Source organism: Symphalangus syndactylus, chromosome 17, assembly GCF_028878055.3.
Source record: "Symphalangus syndactylus isolate Jambi chromosome 17, NHGRI_mSymSyn1-v2.1_pri, whole genome shotgun sequence".
Lineage (NCBI taxonomy): Eukaryota > Metazoa > Chordata > Mammalia > Primates > Hylobatidae > Symphalangus > Symphalangus syndactylus.
Window position 1 is genome coordinate 54007249 of NC_072439.2, and position 13621 is coordinate 54020869.

The following is a 13621-nucleotide window of genomic DNA, read 5'->3' on the forward strand; positions in this document are numbered from 1 at the left end:
TACATTTTTACTTAACAGTAATATAATGCCAAACTTGGCTTAATGTTTAATATGTCATTAGGCCAGTATATTGGACACACAAATATAGGCTAGACACTGCATGATTGTAAAGGACATCTTTCAAATAGAATATAACATTCCTCTTGGAGTTGTGTAATATGACAGCCTATCTTAAACATTCTTAGGAAACACTTGAAATGACCATACGATTGCTCATTACATGACTATGCCATTTTTTTTTTTTTTTTTTTAGACGGAGTCTCGCTCTGTTGCCCAGGCTGGAGTGCAGTGGTGTAATCTCGGCTCACTGCAAGCTCCGCCTCCTGGGTTCACATCATTCTCCTGCCTCAGCCTCTCCGAGTAGCTGGGACTACAGGCACCTGCCACCACGCCCGGCTAATTTTTTTTTTGTATTTTTAGTAGAGATGGGGTTTCACAGTGGTCTCGGTCTCCTGACCTCGTGATCCGCCCGCCTCAGCCTCCCAAAGTGCTGGGATTACAAGCGTGAGCCACTGTGCCCGACTATGCCATTCTTTATTAGCCTACTCTTAGATGTTTAGTTTGTGTTCATTTTTGTTGTTGTAAATAATGCTATGTGAAGTTATCTCTGCAGAAATATTTCTATTCTCCATTCATTCATTCAAGGATGTCCATGGAAGTAGAATATATAAGTCGAAGGATATGTACATTTTAAAGATTCTCTATAGATACTGAAATATATAACAAATGCTTCAAATAACTTCTATGGTCAGTTTTCTTGCTCTTAAACCTCTATGTACATCACAGTTCTCCTGGTTTCACTTCAAACTAGAAGAAAAATGTACATCTATGACTTGGTTTGGGTGTTTTGTTCCTTCCAAATCTCATGTTGAAATATAATCCCCGATGTTGGAAGTGAGGCCTAGTGGGAAATGTTTGGGTCATGGGAGTTGTGCATCCCTCATGAATGGTTTGATGCTGTCCTTGCGATAATGAGTGAGTTCTCACTCTGAGTTCATGAGGAATCTGTTTGTTTAAAAGAGTGTGGCACCTCCCCCTTCTCTCTTGCTCTTGCCCTGTGACATGCTGGCTGCTTGTCACCTCCCACCATGATTGTCAGCTTCCGAGCCCTCACTAGAAGCAGATACCACCCCACCACCGTGTTTCCTTTAAAGCCTGCAGAACTGTGAACCAATTAAACCGCTTTTCTTTATAAATTATCCAGCCTCAAGTATTTCTTTATAGCAACACAATAATGGCCTAACACAACCTACAACTCTCTATATGTATTTGTGTGTATTTAAAACATGCAGGAAATAACACAGAATCCAAGGCACCCAAAACTCATTAAAAAATGGAACCAAGGATTCATATGCCATTATGAAATTAGCCAGTTCTAAAATCTAACCTCTCTGCGTTTTCACATTATTCTCCTCTCTCTATCCCTGCCTTCCTCCCTCCCTTCCTCCAACTGTCAGAATTGTCCTGTAATCAAACATGTTCACATCACAGCTTTTCATTTTATATTTCCAATCAATTGACCAGTCTAGACCAAGTAGCATCTTGGATCCATATTACATATTCCTACAGTAAGCCAGATTTTTTTTCCACACTAGTTGTTTCTTCTCACTTAACTGATAACAGTGAAGAACCTCAGATGCCATGACAGGGAGAGAGTAAATGGAAACTGGATAAATTGAACCTGGGTCTGGGACTTTTACTTCAATGAGAGCTGCCTATTTGTATATGTTTTATGTGTGGGAATTTCTTGTACACTTCCAGAGAAAGAGAGAGAGTATAACAGAGAGTGTGCGGGAGAGAAAAGGTAAATAAAATAAAAGAGAGGAGGCTAGAGGGGCAAAAAGAAAGAGAAAAGAAGGGAAGGAAAAGAAATTGATGAAAAAGGAAAGGAAAGAGAAAAGGATGAGAAAGAGAAAGGAAGGGGAGAGAAAGGGGGAGGGAGAATTCTGTGGCTAAAAAAATCACTTGAAATCACTGTGTACTACACCTTTTTTGTTGTATCCCGATGGAGAAACAGAACTTTTTTCTTAAAAAAGAAAGTAAATCTAAAATATGGATGAATGGATACCCAGTATCACATTCATTTCTTTATAGAATACTACCTTTGATAGCTTTTCAAATTCCCATTGACCTCACATTAAGATCTCTCTCTATAAAGGGTTCCTTTAAGGAACATCTTGGTTGCTGTTTCCAGAGACCAATACTTATCTATGAAGTCCCAAAGAATAATAATATGCAACCACCCAAATATCCAAAGAGTAATACTTTTGCTGTGTCAGCCAACTTAGGAATTATGGGACTTTAAAAATATTAGCAACACTGAGATTTTCTTGTATTATATATATAACTTTATGATTATAGAAACATGATAAAAGCCAAAAATAGTCCAAGAAGCTATTATGTCTCCCGGGGCCACAAATCTGGCTGGTATTAGGGATGACAGTGGAGACCAGTAAGTTGGATTTAAATTAGATATACAAATAAATGTTTTTACTTGAAATATTTTTAATAAACAGAAGTAACTGCAAAATTATGAAGTGTGCCTGAGATAGTGTCACGATAGAGAAGAAAGAAGTTTAACAGTGCAAGGTTGAATGTAGTGAATGGGAAAAAATAAAATAAAACCATTTCATGTCTTTATTCCATCAAGCTCAAACTGCTTGCTAACCTTGTTACACCATCAATACACAGACCTACCCAGTGTTACTTTCAATGTAATGGCAATAAACTTTCAGTGACATTTGGTGAACTCCATAAAGAAGAGTTTGTTGGTCTTTACCTACTTACGTGAATAATATAATCTCTTCATATTTACATGATGGAGAACTAGAGCCAAAAGCAACAAAAATAAGCAAATAAAAATGTTATTTGTGTTTTGACACATGGTTTAGTTGTCATTAAAGTTTTAGGGCAGCCAGGCATGGTGGCTCACGCCTGTAATCCCAGCACTTTGGGAAGCCAAGGCATGAGGATCAAGAGGTCAGGAGATCGAGACCATCCTGGCTAACACGGTGAAACCCCTTCTCTACTAAAAATACAAAAAATTAGTCTTGTGTGGTGGCGGGCGCCTGTAGTCCCAGCTACTCAGGAGGCTGAGGCAGGAGAATGGTGTGAACCCAGGAGGTAGAGCTTGCAGTGAGCCGAGATCGCGCCACTGCACTCCAGCCTGGGCGACAGAGCGAGACTCTGTCTAAAAAAAAAAAAAAAAGAAAAGAAAAGAAAAGAAAAAAAAAAAAAAGCTTTGGGGCTTAAAACTTTTAAGGGTTTTGGATTTTGTCTTGACATACTTTGCTCATAGAAATAAAAGTGTTATTGATGTTTGACATTGCCCTTTCGGTCAGCATGACTGAGAGTTCTCAAGACTGCTCCAGACCCTTCCACTCAGATGATTCCTTTTCTCCTTTTGTATGTACTCATGTGAAGAGTAGCTCCTCTTGCTCCCTTTTCCTTCCTCTTCTTTTCCATTCTCATCCTATTCTACTTCCCCTTCTGCCAGAGTGCATCTCTAAATACTGTTGGAGGAAGGGAAATCAGAAGTTCCACCTGGCTGCTTCTCCAGCTATGAACAAAAGGACTTACCACCCAGTCATCTCTCAGGAGGGTGCAGCTGCCACTTCTCCATTACCAAGGTGGAGGGAAGAACACAAGGTCTGCTCACTCAGAGCACCTCTATACTTAGCCCAGAAGATTTAGGCAATTATTCATTGAAGGCGTTTGAGTAATTGTGACCAAACCATAAAGAGCTGGGTGGTGGCAGTAGGAGAGGAGTGAGTGATTGAGTTTTGAACCCCTGATCAAGTTATTTTGTCCCTTTATATCACACAAGGGGCCCTCACTGCCCAGACCTTTTTTATTACTCTCAGAGACACCTATTGAGAGTATACCATAGATAGCACATGTATTAAATTGCTCTTACTTCTCCTTGAACTGCTACAATCCTTTCCTTTAGTAATACAGCCCATCCTCTCTTTTCCTCTCTCTCTGAAGCAACAACTTTGTAACTAGTCACCATCAATCCCTTTGATGTCTTGCACATTCCACAGCTCAGGCATGGAATAGCACTGGCTTATCTCCACTCCACGTGAGACAAGGGTGGGACTCTGTGTCATGGTCCTACGTTTTTCCTCAGAAAATGGTGGAATAAGTGCTGGTTGCCTGGATGGATGGAAAGAGAGTAGAAAAACAACAGGGTTTTTCATTCTGAGCTTCATTTAGTACTCTCTAAAATCAAATACAAAATTTCTTTTGACTCCATCCTTTCTCAAAAGAAATTTATGTTTCTTATTACTATAATATTATCTCTTCCATGTAAACAAAAACCCAAAGCTTATTATGTGAAAGCAAGCCATGAGTTATTTAAGAAAGTATCCTCTGTTAACTTGACAATGAAAACCATTATCAAATAAATTATTTCTCTCTAATCTGGGAGGCTAAAAATGTTTTCCTTCCTCACCTGGGGATAATTAATATATTTTATATAGGGAGAAAGGCACTGAAATAAATCAGATTATTAAATTGGGACCAAAATTTCATTTTCACAATAAAGAAAAAGATTTTGATTAAAACTTTACCTTGAAAAATGAAACCAAAATTATAAAAAGTGATAAAATATAATCTGATATTTATTTATTTATTTATTTATTTATTTTGAGACGGAGTCTCGCTCTGTCACCCAGGCTGGAGTGCAGTGGCGCGATCTCGGCTCACTGCAAGCTCCGCCTCCCGGGTTCACGCCATTCTCCTGCCTCAGCCTCTCCGAGTAGCTGGGACTACAGGCGCCTGCCCCCACGCCTGGCTAATTTTTTGTATTTTTAGTAGAGACGGAGTTTCTCCATGGTCTCGATCTCCTGACCTCGTGATCCGCCCGCCTCGGCCTCCCAAAGTGCTGGGATTACAAGCGTGAGCCACCGCGCCCGGCTATAATCTGATATTTAATCAAACTTTGTTTATAACTGCAAACATAGTTCAATTCTTGGAAAAGACAAATATATTTGGTTTTTTGCTGACAAGTCTATAGTATTGCATGATACCACATTCTACACTAAACATTTGATTATTTTCAGTACAGTTAAGTGGATTATTTTTGCAAATATATATATGTGCGTATATATGCTCAATCAATTTTTGCAAGGACCTCTCTTAGATCATCTTAAATTCTTGATTTTTTAAATCATCCTCTTTTGCAACTTCAGTCCTGTCCACATCCTTAGTTTTTTTTTTTTTTTTTTTTTTTTATTCTTCTCAATTGTTTGGTCATTTGCCAATGGCATTGAGTGAGATCTAAGTATTTTTCTAACAATCCTTTCCTGGACTTCATGGAATTCTGTATCTTTTGCAAAACATTAAGTCTCATTTGGTAATAAATTTGCAATATATTTACCTTGCAAACATCCAGGAATAGAGGTAAAGTAAACCACAAAGAGATAGAAAGTTGCATGCAGGAGATGTCCATACAGATTCTACTGTTAAAGTAAGATACTGAAAGGGTATTTGAGAGAGAACTGAAGTTTCATGCGGTTAGTTTATCCATGAATTTTCTTTTTGATTCTCTATGCAACCTTATAATACAGGTCCCTAGAAAATAACTACACAGGGCCGGGCGCAGTGGCTCACGCTTGTAATCCCAGCACTTTGGGAGGCCGAGGCGGGCGGATCACAAGGTCAGGAGATCGAGACCACGGTGAAACCCTGTCTCTACTAAAAATACAAAAAATTAGCCGGGCGTGGTGGCGGGCGCCTGTAGTCCCAGCTACTTGGAGAGGCTGAGGCAGGAGAATGGCGTGAACCCGGGAGGCGGAGCTTGCAGTGAGCCGAGATCGTGCCACTGCACTCCAGCCTGGGTGACAGAGCAAGGCTCCGTCTCAAAAAAAAAAAAAAAAAAAAAAAGAAAATAACTACACAGATAAACAGGGACCCTGTGTTTAAGAAACTGAGGTTTAACTCAATTGGCTTCCCAAGATCCCTTAGAGAATTAAAAAGAAAAGGAAAAACTACTCTATGCTTCTTAATTTGTTCTTGTTTTGTCAAGCTAGACACTGCATGATTGTAAAGGACATCTTTCAAATAGAATATAACATTCCTCTTGGAGTTGTGTAATATGACAGCCTTGTTACATTTATATACATGATTATAAAGTCATGCATATTAAGCAGTCAAAATTCCTATGGAATCATTTGTAAAAGTAATAGTGCAAGCAATTAAATATCTGGATTTTACTCTGGGTACTAATAGGACTGGTTCCAGGCAAAGCTGTGATGTGAAAGGAAGAGATACTCGTGTTTACCCTCTTCCAAGTATATGTTAGGTAAATTTTCTTAGATGCTTTGGTGCTTCTACTGTTTCTTTTCTGAATTTCCAACACTGCTCTCCTGGTTATCTATGATCACATGACAAACTACACCACAACTTAGTGGCTTAAAATAATATTGCATTATTATTTCTCATGATTCTGTGAGTTTGTGAGTCTAGTTATGTGGTTCTCACTTGAAGTCTTATATGTGATAACAGGCAGATGTTAGTTGGGGCTACAATCATCTGGAGTCATCCATAATTATTCACTCATACAGTTGGCAATTAATGCTGCTACCAGCTGGTAGCTCAACTGGGACTGTTAAGCAGAGTACCGACCCTTGGCCCCTCTGTTTGGTTTAAAATCCTCTCAGAATAACAGCTTCCCTGCAGGAGCATCCCAGAAGTAAACACTCCAAGAGACTCAGGCAGAAGCTGTAAGACTCATTATAGTGACAGCATCAGAAGACACAGAATGTCTCTTTTGCTACATTCTATTGGCCAAGCAAGTCACCAAGGCCAGCTCAGATTCAACAGGATGAGGAAATTAGCCTACAACTTCTGATGCGAGAGTGCTGCATTAGGAAAGGCATGTGGAACTGGGGATGCTGTTGTGGTCATCTTTGGAAAATATTATCTTCCATGCCCTCCAAGTTGCCTCCAGAAACCAAGGTTGCCCAGAGTGTGAACTTGTTCCAGATCCTGCTTGCCCCAAGTGTACCCCATTATGAAAGCCTGTTTTCGTCTTCTCTTCACTCAAAATGAACTTTTTCTATGTTTATGGCCTATAACCATGCTTTCTTCCGGGAAACTGAAAAATAATGTAGATTAATGTGTTAATGACTACAGAGCTATTGCCTAACACTGGTAACATATTTGTCTTCAAGCCATAATTTTGCCATGGTAAATGACTTAACTCAACATAAATAATTACGAACAATTTTTGAATATTTTCAAAATATATGATGAATAACAAATAACTTCTTATGGGCCATGTAGTAAACTCAGTTATATATGTATATAGTAACTCATTTACTATTCATTGCAATCCTGTGAGTTAGATATTATTTGCATGTTCATTTAGCAGGTAGGGAAATTAAGGCTTAGAGAAAGTAGAAGCCTTGACAAGTATTTCATCACCATTAAAGGACAGGGTTTGAATTTCTTCCCAGATGTGTATGAGACCCAATTGTTCCTCCAACCACTAAGAATATTGCCTCCCATGCTAACAAAATCTGTCTCCAGTCCCAAGAATGTAAAATCTTTTTGAACTTCCTTTTCTTCTAGTGTTTTACAAGCCATCAGATTTTCATCTTTTTATGGGATTTCCAAATAAGATACAAAATATATATAATTGTCCTTAACTTTTAATTTATCTTGCCCCTTATCACAAACACAGTATAATACATAACAGCTGAATGAGAAAAATAGTAAAGAAGGTTGATTCTGTTTATTATTTGATCAAAATAGTAAACATATATACATACACACACAAACAAAGTAGAGTCTAAATTTGGAGGGTTTTCCAAAATATCTTACTTCAGTCAGAGTAGGAATATTTTCCTTTTACTTGAATCATATCTAGGATTTAAATTTGTTCAAGTTAAAATATGAAGTGATCCCATTCATGATATTTCTTTATTAGAAAGTATAAGGGACGACTACAAGAAATGCCAAAAAAATGAGTTTCTCTCTCAACTCACAGGAACTTCTCAGTTCGATTGCTATTGCATATATTAATTATTTTCTGGCAGCATCTCTTGGAGTTTGTTCTCTCCTTGTTCTTAGTTCCTATGGTTTATGTGCAGCTGACCTACCCCACAGTTCTAGGGTTGAAATATAACCTAGAGCCTTCCGAAAGAGTGACCATTTCCATGGCTACGACAATCAATTTAGGCGTAGATATGAGAAAAAACAAAACAACAAAACAAAATTTAGAGTCATCACAAATATTTTTGCAAGTACTCTTAGGTAAAAGGCTCCCCTTTGCTCTGAGAGAGCTAATGATGAGGATAATGTAAGCCCAGCATTACACTGGGTGACCTCTAGGCTGTGGTAGGTAATCTGCATTAACTCCTTCTTATCTTTGCATGCGTGCCCTTTGCATTGTGACTTTGCTACTTGTGTCAAGAGATGAAGTCCTTAGAAACCATAAAGAGTCTGCCACAAATAAGTTATTCAAGAGAAAAGTAAGACGAGATAAATAGAAAGAGATTTTAAAGCTATAGGGACCTTACGATTTCATGTAAGCTTCTAGATCTAGTGAGGCATGAAGTCCGTCCTGGACTTTGTAGATACATAAGTAAATAAAATCTATTTTCACATAAGCTACTTGAAATGGGGTTTCTGTCACTTGTGCCAAAATTGATCTGGCTTATGTTTCAAATTATGTGTCCTTACCAATTTCAACTTAAAAATTGTAAAATTCGAGATATAGAAATAATAAAATATTTGAAATAAGCTTCAAGTAGTAGTTACTATTTCTACTCCTTAACTATTAAATATAATAGCTAATATTTATAAAAATACATAGATATTATTTAAACTTTGTTATATATTATTACTTTTTAATAATATTAGCAGATCTAATAAACTATGTAGCTAGTATCTAAAATTCCAGTCTCATATTATTTGTAGTTACTATATGCTCAACTTCTTCACCCATTCTCAACTATTAAAATACTCCTAAATTATGATAATTCATACTTTTCCTATTTAATATATATTAAATAGGGCTGTTTTCTTTTTTAAAAATTTTCAATGTCAACACATTTTATCATTCAACAAACATTTATTGAGTATATTTTAAAAATGTTTACTGATTATATATCATATGCTAAACACAACTCAAGATATTGGAAACTTCTCAATGAATAAAATATATAATGCCTACGTTCTTACAGAGTGTATGTATTGGGGATGAGAAACAATAAGCAAATAAGTAATTAAATAATATAATTTATTTTGAGAGGTGTTAGAAAAACAAGGGAAGAAAATGACAGAAAGAGAGGTGGTATTTTCTGTGGCCAAAATGTCCTCTCTGAAGTGGTGACATTTTAGTAACATAAACTTCAATTATGGGAAGGAGGTAGCTATGGAAATTTCTGGCTAAAATGTTTTAGGCAGAGGAAATAGCAAGTTATTTAAAATTAAAATAGAAAAAATAAGCATATAAATAAACTCGGCATATAGAAATACACAAAGTGTTCATCACTTTTATCTTTTTTGAAATTACTATTTTTTAAAAATATAAAATGTGGGGTATAATATGATTAGATAACACGCCAAGATATTACAACTATGTTGATGTTTAATAAGATTATGTAAAAAAAAAATAAGAATATTAAGGGGAGCATCTGCCCAGGGATATGGGGTGGCAGCCTAATGAGACATGTTGGAGCCTGAATGGGGTGAGCAGAGTATCTTCATGAGGAAAGAGTCAGTGGCAGCAACACCCCTGCACAGTGTATCAGAGCCCAACATGAGTGAGGAAAACATGTAAGTTTAGTGTGGCAGTGGTAGCACTACGAAGCTGGATACACAAGAAGCAATGATCAAAAAAATACATTAAGCATAATAAGAGCCTAGTTTCTCAAATGTCAGACAAAAGGGTTACAGATAGGAAAAAAGAAAAAGCAAGAATGAACTCTGTGGTGTTGGATTTTGTAAACAATGGCATTATTGTGAACTATTAATTAGACAGATGATAGCTAGCTAGATAGATGATAGATAGATGCTCCATATAAATGTAAGCGTGTGGGGTGTGTGTGTTTGCCTGTGTGTGTGTGTGTATTCCCTACCTCTCGCAGCTTGGGATCGTTAATCTCCAATAGTAATAAGCACACCTCACACTCAGATTCTGATTTCTAAATAGCATGGTCCACTCAAGGGAAGCAGAACTCCTTGGAGAAATGACTCATTTAGGGTTGGGAAAGAGAAGTTGTAAGATGAGCGTGGAATATCTTGTCAAAAAGAAATAAATTCTTAGAAAATGATGGAGAAATGTCAAAGGGACACTACAGAAGTTACCTTGAAAGGAAACCCACTGACCAAATCTGGGGAAATTTTAACATCAAAGTAAATAATGAGAATATTGGACTGTGACCCATTAAATAAAATGAGAATCCATTAATCCATGCGGATATAAATTAATTAATTAAAATTTTGATGAGAAATTGAATATTTGCACAGCCTCAAAATACCTCCCCACAGAAAATATTTATTAATTATAAAAAGAAAGAAAGTGTGGTGAGAAGCCTGGAAGATACCACCTAAATCAGGTAATCAAAGTTAACTTCACCAGTAATGGAATAAATCAAATTTATGTGTCACCTGATGGGATGAAAGCATTCAGAGTCACTTTGTGATATTCATGCCCAACTTGCATAACTTTAATCTTCTAATCATGAGGAAACATGTGATAAACCTAGTGGAGAAACATTCTACCAAATGACAGTCCTATAATATCTTTAAGAATGTCATGGTTCTGAAGTCAAGGAAAGACTAAAGAACTGTTCCAGAATGAAGGAGTTCAAAATAAGACGACAACTAAATGTTGTACATAATTCTGTACTGGTTCTTTTCTTATGAAGTACCATATTGAAATAAAGTACCATATTGAAACTACTGGAAAAACGTGAATGGAATCTAGGGCTTAGATGGTAGTAATGTATTAATATAAATTTCCTAAATGTGGTTATGTAATGGAAAGTCTGATCTATGCTAAAGTATTAAGGCGTGATGAGGCATTATGATGTTCCTTCACTCTCACATGGCTCAGGAAAGTGTTATTTAAATTGTTCTTGCAATTTTTATAAGGTTGAGATTTTTTTCAAAATAAGAGCATTTTTTAAAACTTAAGTGACAGGGACAGAATAATTCAGCAACACTCAGTGATAATGAGAAATTGAAGGACCTAAAGTAGAGCCGCTTACTCTACTAGTATTATTATATTATCAATACTAGTTTAGGTCGTCCCCAGGCAGGCCTTTAATTCTCAGTGTCAAGAAATTAGAAATATAAGACCCTAACAACTAGAATATGGAATACACACACACATATTTAAAATAAATCTTCTGTTTTGTACTTTCTACCTAAAATATGTGGTGTAGTGATTCTAAGTCAACCATATTTTGTCTTTAAAACTCCTGAGCCCTCCATAAAATACCTAGGTATACATACTAACAGATTATGTGTAAATGTGTATTCTAATATAAATTCCTGGACATACAGAAGCCCCAAGTAGGCAGAAATTAGGTAAGTGATTCTCCATACAGAATTCCCTCGTATACATAATAGTTCTCCTAGATGTTCTACCTGTGAGATTATATTTTAAAATGCTGAGCTAAATTGAATGTGATATAAATATTTACATAATGAAATTTCCAAATTAGGTCTACAAAACTTAATTATAAGTGAAGATCTAATATAAACATTCTTTGGATTTTAGTGCCAGAGTAATTCTTTGAAGTATAGTTAAGAATAAAAGGAAAGTAATTAATAATAAATCACTCCACCCTCAAGAGTCATAAATCTATTTGCACTTTAAAATCTTCATTCTTATATAAAGATTATAATCTTAATGTTTCTTTGGAAAGTGACAAAATTTACATAAAATCAAAAGATTAAGTCTTCTTTACTGACTTTGCTGTCCTTGGAAATGGGAGGTATCAGTTTTAATGGGAGGAAAGACTAATTGATGGATTAATTTCTGTTTGTCTAGTCCTTTGAAGATTAAGTGTTACCCAAACGCAATAATATTCAGATTTATTCATCACTATCAAGAGCAAAGCCTATCATAGATATAAATTTCCCATAATCTTTCACTTATAAATGGAATCAGATTAATTCTATTAACAAAAATTAAAATAAAATGTAAGATTCCAATACCTCCCCCAAAGGACAGCAGCAATTAAGTCCAGTAATTGTGACAAGTATAAATAGTGCTATTGTCTTATTTTATTTTCTGTTGCTTACAGCAGAACATCTGAAACTAGGTAATCTATAAAGAAAAGGAATTTATTTCTTACAGTTATGGAGGCTCAGTAGTCCAAGGTGAGAGGCTGCATTCGGTGAGGTCCTTCTTGCTGGCGGGAACTCTCTGTAGAGCTCAGAGGCAGCTCAGGGCATCACAAGATAAGGGGGCTAAACGTAGCAGCTCAGGTCTTTCTTCTTTTTATGAAGCCACCAGTCTCACACCTATGATAACCCATTGATCCATTAATTCATGAGTGGATCAACTCATTCATGAGAGCCCTCATGACTCAATCACCTCTTAAAGGCCCCACATCTCAATACTGCCACAAAAAAGTTTCAACATAAGTTTCAGAGGGAACAAACATTCCAATCATAGCAGCTATGTTCCTTAGTGAATTGTTTTATCTGCAGATATTATAAGCATTACAGAATACATCAAAATATATCAGATTTGCTGCCTCCTTATTTTACACTTACATTAGACTGTGTCATTTTGTTAACTCATAAATGCAGATTGATGCTTGGTCTGAACACAACTTCTGAAAGCATTCAAAGCTTATATTAATTAATAAAACATTCCTTTTAAATTAAATCTTTATACTTCTTTAATTTCTTAGAATTGATTTGGAGACATTGGAGGAAAATATATACATATTCCCTGGAGCTTCCAAAAATAATATCTAAGTATTACTCCTAGTTAGCATTTTTCTTGTTTTACCAGGACAATGAATAAAATTCCAAATTGAGTCATAGATTATAACGTGCTCTTCAAATAGTGCTAACAAATTTATAAAAATAAAAAAAAAACAGGCCAACACTATTTAAAGTAGCCATGTGATACCTCTTATTTTACTTTAGATGTTTATAGGACTATGTAAACTGAATGACAAATTATTTTATCTAAGACCAAACCGAATTCTTGGCTCCTTTCAGTGGAATTCTATGCGATATCTGAATATATTTTCTGTTACCCAGACCAATCAGAACTGTTTATTGAACGTCTTTCATAATCTCAATGTACTGCTAGATGTTGGGCAGGATATAAGAGAATTTTAAGCACACCACCCCGTTCCAGAAAACTTTCAAAATACTTTACAAAGATAAATTTTAAAAACAAGTTAGTATAAATTAAAAAATAAATTTAAAAGAAGACAAATTAACAAAGGTAGAGACACAAGATGTTACAGAATCACATGCAAAAATGTAAACTTCCTCCCCAACCTAATTCCATACAGCCATTCCCTTATTCACTCACTCCAGTCATACCAGCCTCATATCTGATCTGTCAACATGTGAGCTCTTGGGAACTTGCTTTTCCTCTACTATGTTCCTCCCACTTGGAATGCTGACCACCTCA